The sequence below is a fragment of the Pteropus alecto genome, unplaced genomic scaffold (assembly GCF_000325575.1).
Source record: "Pteropus alecto unplaced genomic scaffold, ASM32557v1 scaffold160, whole genome shotgun sequence".
NCBI classification, from domain to species: Eukaryota; Metazoa; Chordata; class Mammalia; order Chiroptera; family Pteropodidae; genus Pteropus; species Pteropus alecto.
The window spans coordinates 4624895-4631912 of NW_006429864.1; positions in this window are offsets into that span (position 1 = coordinate 4624895).

Genomic DNA, 7018 nt, shown 5'->3' on the forward strand with positions numbered 1-7018 from the left:
GGTCGCGGGGCGGCGAGCCAAGCCGGGAAGAGCCATACAAGGAGCGGATCCGGTGACGCGCCGGCCGCGCCCCTTCTTCTCGATTTGGCTGCGGATTCCGGTCCCCGGATTTGCATATTTTGGCATCCAGTGGAAAAGGGAAGAACGGAACCCGCAGCCTTTAAAGGAACCGCACAGGCTGTAGCGTCACCTAGGGAGGCGGTCTGGGGGGCGTGAAATATTAGCCAGCGGCTCCGGCCTCTGGCCGTAGAGCCTGGCAGTAGGGGAGAGGCGGGGAGCGGCGGCGATGCGCGAGCTTCGGCCGCTTCAGTCCCAGTGCGAGCCCCTCTGCATCACCTCCTGCTGCGCGTGCACCCGGGAGTGGCGGGGTCTGCGCGGGTTCCTGCCCGGAGCCGGGAGATGCTGTGAGGTCCTCGGCCTTGGGTGATCCGCTATCCCTAATATTGACTGCAGTGCCCACGTTTCCCCGCTCGAGGCACAGCTCAGCCTGCGGGGGTGGCGGGAAGGAAATAGACCTCCAGGCTGCCCGCTCAGCTCGGGAGAACTCCACGGTGCTGCACCCCTCCCCATCTGTTGAGACCTCTCCCCATCAGAGGAGGAAGAGTGAGGAGCTAGAACCCCCAGTGTTGTTCGGTAGGGGCCCGCGATAGGAAAGGCGGAGGAGGTGGGAGTGTTTGGGATCCTTGAGAGTTTCCAGGGCCCCAGAGACGGGGGAGGAGTGTAGCCACTCCAGAGATGGCCCCCAAACACTTTTAGGCTAGCTGGACTTGTTGCGCCCGAGGAGAAACAAGTAGGGCTTGCCTTCCTGCTGCACTGCCTGCTTACACGTTGGTGAGATTAAATAGTTTTTTGGGGGGAGGGGGCAAATGCCTTTCCCCACCTTCCTATGAGTCCTTGATATAAAATGGATGCCTTCAATTCAATTAAATAACTATTCATTAAAACTTCAGCGTGACCTGGGACAAATTTCTTTCTTAGCCGGGTTCCTTGTCTGTAAATTGGGATAATAATAGTACCTATCCCTTAGGAAGATTAATTTAGATAATCTCCATAGAGTACTTAATGTTAGGCCCCTAGCAAGCACTCAGTGAATGGCAATTATTACTGTTAAACTATATTCTCTCCCACCCTACTGTGCGACGGAAAAGCCCTTTCTCCTTGGGCCTTGGGAGTAAGTGAGGTAGACAGTAAAAAGGACCAGCTATGGAACTCCATCCCATACCAGTGTGATCATATACTAGAAGTATTAATGTTTATTATTTAGGAGGAAAGGGAAAGTCTTATTTGTGTGTCAGGTACCCGCGGGGCCCTGCACCAACACAGAGATGATTAAGGATTGGTATTCACTCTGCAGGAGTGCTGCTGGTGAAATAGGCAGGGTACAAAGGAGTCACCCAGTTAGTTGCTCTTTAACACTCTGGAGCACCCTTCTAGACTTTTTTGGTGGGTGGCTGTGGATTTGAAGGTGGGGCAGGAGATTCTGGTGCACTTCCTTCCATCCTTGCCGTGGAAGGAGCCATGCTGGGGTAAGCTTGCCTCTGCAAACATAGGTTCTCACTGCCTGCCTCTGCTCAGGTTCAGCCCACACAGGCGTCCCCTGTCATGCTGCATGATGGTGGCAGATGGAGGCCAGAGTTCTGTGGCAGGAGGGGACAACTCTGGATATGGAGTAGGGGGTGGGGTATTTGAAGTGGCTGCTTGTAGACTAATAGCACTCTCCTTTCTGATCGCCAAGCCTTGAATTCAGCATAGGGAATAAAAAAACGTTTTCTTCTCTCCCACCTTTTTTCCTAAAAAAAAAGGGGCTGGGGATTGTGTTTTAGTCAGGCTGAGATGAGATTGCCAAGGGCCCAATTACCTGAACTCCAAGCCTCGGACTTCTTAGGGAGCAAGTAGGCACTGGTTCAGGGCATCCTCATCTTGGAGTTGGTGAAGAAAGGCAGGCCGGGGCCCCTCTGCAGCGGGACCGAAGCTGCCCATTCCCCCTGGCTGCTCTCCCTTGAATCCAGGTAGCCTCATACCTGCATTTGTGGGTATTTTGGCTGCTTATGGAGGCAGTGTGTGTGGATGTCTCGGAGAAAGGATAAAGGAAGGAGATGTGGCCCTAGAAAGAGGCCGGTTTGTTGCCCTGTCTTGCTCCTCTGTTCTGCACTCACTTCTGCCCCCTGAACTTTAGCTTTCCTTTTTGCTAAAGGTGTCCAGGCCTTCTCTGTTGTCTTACAGGAAAGAAACCCCCAATTAATTCAGGGATATTGATGATTTACTGTATTGCCCTTCTCAGAGGGTACTTGCATTTTAAAAGAAAATGCTTAGAGAGGGTAATATATAACCCGAAGGAATTAGGCCTAGTGCTTAGCAGGATGTCTGGAAAATGATAGGTGCTCATAAGTGCTGGTGGAACAAGGTCTAATTGTGGGATGTCCATTCCAGTGACAGAGTGGGAGTTTTGGGACACAGAGAGTGTCTGGGGTTCCTCACATTATGCCAGATACCTATGTACAGGGCCCACGCTGGTGGAATTGCTCTTGAATGACAGTTCTCTCAAGGGTCTTCAGTTGTTTTCCAGTTTGGGAGCCACATAGGAGAAGAGCAGGTCATTGGCGGAATCTCCTTGGTGCTCTAGACGTCACTGCCATTTCTTTGGTAATGACAGCCAGCTCTGAGGCAAGTTGGTTTTTGCCTAGAAGCTTGTGAAAGGGACATATCATTGACAGCAATAGTGACTTTTGAGGGTGGAGTTCCTGGCTCAGAGCTGGAGCTGAGCTTCGGGTAGAGACTGCTAGAGGCTTCACCATTGCAGAGCTTCTGGACTCATAGAAGATGGGATAATGGGGACATACTTCATTTTCTTCATCCTTTACAACAATCCTGTGAGCTTTTAGGGCTGTTCCCTCCACACTTTTTTTAAATGAAGGATGTAAGGCATTGGAAAGAGTCTGAGTAGTTAGTTGGAGGATAACTCAGAAAGTGGCTGAGCTGAGATTTGAACTCAGGGCCTTGTGACGCCGAAACTATTGCTCTGAATCCTGCCCTTTGCCCCCATTATGGCCATCGGGAGAAAGAAATGAAACGGCAGATGTCGGTAAGAGGAGAGCTAGGTGTAAAATCTATGAAGGCGATGGAGTAGAAGAAAGGCTAGCTGTAGTATTGCCTCTTGGCACCCCTGGGACTCAGCAGAGAGTAGGGGAGGAGCCTCTTCCCAGGAGACAGTAAGGAGGTACAGCACTCAGGGAGGTCAGGGAGAGCAGTGTTTGGTGGAATGGAAATTGTGCTGCTCTGAGCTCAGGTCCCACTGCCCTAAGTTGTCTCAGAGGCCGCAAGTTCGTCTCCCAGCCAATCACACACTTCCATTTTAAACACCTGCTTGTGGCTAGATTCAAACTAATTCATTATAATCATGTTGAACTGGAGTGTTTTCGATCACACTTCAAGCAATTTTGGGAGAGTCTGATGACTAAAAAGAGAAAGGCCGGTTACACAGTACACTTGTGGGGGCGGGGGACCAAACGTGGTCCTGGAGACACCTCTTCACACATAAGTCCAAGGCAATGAGTAACTGCTATGGGGTCGGGGATGAGGGCAGTTGTCCAGAGGGTGGGTATTCAGGGCCAGGCTGGGCTGGAGCAGGGAGGGAAGATCTTAGATAGAAGGTGAGAGTTGGAAAAAATTAAGGAAAGTATAAACTCTGATCCAGGAATTAGGAGTTCTGGTTTCTGCCATAAATCATCTATGTGACTTTGGGCCCGGCCCTCTCGTTCTTGGGCTTCTGGTAGGGACTGGACTTGATAACCTACCTCTAAATCCCTCCTAGCTCTGTTAACCCACACATTTGAATCCTATTGCAGTGAAGGTTGGGAGACTTGTCTCAGCGTTCATTCTGAATCAAGTTTGGGGTTCTGTAGGGTTTGGGCTGGGATCTTCAGTGGAGAGGAGGGATAGGTCAGGGGCTGAGAGCTTGTAATGGGAACCTTTCTGTCTTAGCTCAGGGGTTCTGGGAGGGAAAGTGGAGTCATGTGCTCAAAGGGCCTGTCATTGCCCCTGGGGGCCACTGTGGGACAGCCCCCTACTCAGCTGGGAAAGGATGATGTCTCTGCAGAAAGGACTCTTGGGGGATGCTTTTGGAAAGAGGAACTTTGTCATCTGAAATGAACCAGAAAAAAGTGTGAATGTGGGGGGACTGAGGGAGAGGCAGTCAAGGAGAGTAAAGAAGGAGAGAGAGAAAAGGAGGGAGAGAGATGAGAGAAAAGTTATGAGAGCAGGTTCTCCCTATTGCTCTCCCCACAACCAGCCTCTTGCTGGGGGGCAGGCTTCACCCATGGGACAGGGGCTGGACCCAAGAGGCTGGCAGGTTCCTCTCCTCCTTGCTCTGTAAGAAAAACCTTTGGGGAACCAGAGAGAACTGTAGTCTTTAGATCCTTGTCTCTTATTACCACCCAGCCTCAGGACCCTCCTCAGCCTCAAACAAACAAGCCCTTTGCTTCATCTATCAGGGACAAACTTTTCGGTTCTTCGCTGTTCTATGCAGTCAAAAACCTGGGAGCCAGGGAAAAGCAGTTAATGACTCTTTGGGGCCCAGAATCTGAGCTCCTCAGTTGTATTAGCATCTTCTTTCACCAGATGGCTTAGGCAAGGCCTAAGATGGCTACCTTTGTCATGCCATAACTCTCCTAGAAAATGAAATGCTTTTTACAGCCATGGGGGTAAAGGCCGATGTTGTCCCAGGCCCCATCCTGTCACCTGAGGGCTGAGGACACATAGCAGTGAAGTCTGTCAATCAGTATGAGCTTCCCTGCCGGGGCTCAGGGCAGGTGGGAAAGGAGAAGGGGCACGATCCCTTCCCCACCCCACCTCAGATACTGCAGAATTATTTGGCTCGAGGTTACCCAGAAAGTTACTGGAAGATGAGAGATGGTATCAAGCTCCCCAAAGGGGAGGAACCGAGTCTTATTCCTCTTTGTCTCCCCTGTACCACCCCTGTGCCTGTCCGCAGCAGGTGCTCCATCAGAATTTATGGACCCAATTCAAATGTCCACTTTGGTAATTCTGAAACATGGTCGATTTAAGGAGCAGCTAGATCCACTTGGCCCTTCCCGCCTGGTCCTTTTGTTTCTACCGCCCCAGCACTGACAATCCACCCCCCACGGGATGGAGGTCCCTTATCCACTCAAATTCCATTTCGTGGTGCTGGGCTCCTAGGTCCAGGACTTAGCTCTCTCATTTCAATAAGACAAACATGTAGGGAGCACTTCCTGTGCACTCTTCATGGAGGCAACAGACTCGAGACTGGGATCCCGCTGTCAGTCCCTGCGCAGGCAGACAGTTTAAAGGGAGGTGGGAAGTGACCATATACAAAACACAGTGTCTCAAAGGAGGTGCAGGTGCAGGCAGACAGTTTAAAGGGAGGTGGGGAACGAGGCTCTGGTGGAAGTGATCATATACAAAACACAGTGTCTCAAAGGAGGTGCAGGCAGGGAGCTCGGAGGGGGAAGGACCATTGCTGGCTGGCAGGAGGGACCTGTTCAGGGAGAGGGGAAGGCCTGACTTGAGGGAGGAGGGCTTAATCAAGGCCTTGAGGAGGGGAGCAGAGCAGAGGGGTGAGTAGGGGAGGGAGCGTTTTGTGCAAGGAGCTGTGATCCCCCCACCTCATTTTCATGCTTACTTTTTTTCCATTTGTGAAACTAGAACCTATTAGGATTGTTTCTTCAGGACTTCTTCCTCAGTGGTTGGTCTAGGCCTGACTATGGTTTGTTGTATGGATGAGTGAGGAATTCTAGAAGGGAAGAAGGGAGGCAGCACTAGGTCTGGATGTGCTAGATCCCATGGGACATCTGGGCACCTACTAGAATGTGAGTTCCAGGACAGCAGGGGCTTGGGGCTGTGCCCTGCACTGCTACATCCCCAGCTCGCACCTGGCTTATGGGAGTGCTCCACAAATATTTGCTGAAGAATGAATGTGCCGGACACTATACTAGGCCCCATTCCAGATGCTATTAGCAGGAATAGGAATGGGGATAACTCGGGGGTGTGAAATCCAGGAGAAAGATGGAGCTCGAAGAGTCCGGGGCAACATAGATCCCAGGCTGGGGGCAGGGCAGGATTAATCAGACATAAACTCAAGTGGTAATAGCCCCATTAATTGAGTGGTAATGATCCTTGGCATTTTTCATCTTCAAAGCCAGGAACAAACTGTAATTAATGCTCCCGCCACCCGGGGGCAGGGTGGGGGGTGGTGTGGAGAATCTTGAACTACTGCTACTCAGTCGGGGAAACTGAGGCACTGGCGGAGAAAGCGTGGTTAGGAGAGTGGATGCAAAGCCCAGCAGAGCTAGGAATCCTCAGGGGTGCCTGAGCACAGCAGAGCGTGGCCCCCTCCCAAACGCAGGCAGCTAGGGAGCCGAGGTCCTGAGTGGAGAGGGGACGCCAGAGACCCATGCAGGGGCAGAGCAAGAAGTCTCAGTGTGGGCCTGGCCAAGGGTGGCAGTGGGCGCGTCGGGTCTGCTGGCGGGGTCTGGGAGTAGCGAAGGCTTTGCCAGCCTCCGCCCCGCGACCCGGGGGCGGTTCTGGAGGGGCGCGCGGAGCAGGAAAGCGGACGCCCTTCGTGCCCAGTAGCAGCCGGCTCCAGGCACAGTCAGGGTGAGTCACCGGCGGCTTTCCTCATCGCAGTCTGGCTGCCCCGAGCCCGGAGGAGTTCTTCATTAGGGTGATTACCCTGCCGTCATTAAAAGCAGATAAATATCACCCAGGGACCGAGGGCGCGCGTCCGCCTCTGAACTGCAGCCGGGTTCACAGGCCCGGGGGCCGCTAGTACGAATCCGGCGGCGCCCGGGTGCCAAGTCCCAGGAGCCCCATGCCCTTCGCCCGCGGCGCCCGCAGCCCGGCCGTTTCTCCTGGACCACGAAGTCCTGAAGTTCAGTTACCACTTACTCCTTTTTCTTGATGCCCCCGTTCCAGGTGACACCGCAAACACTACTCCTAGATTGCCTTAATCTTACTTTTTTACATTTATTTGTGGAATGCT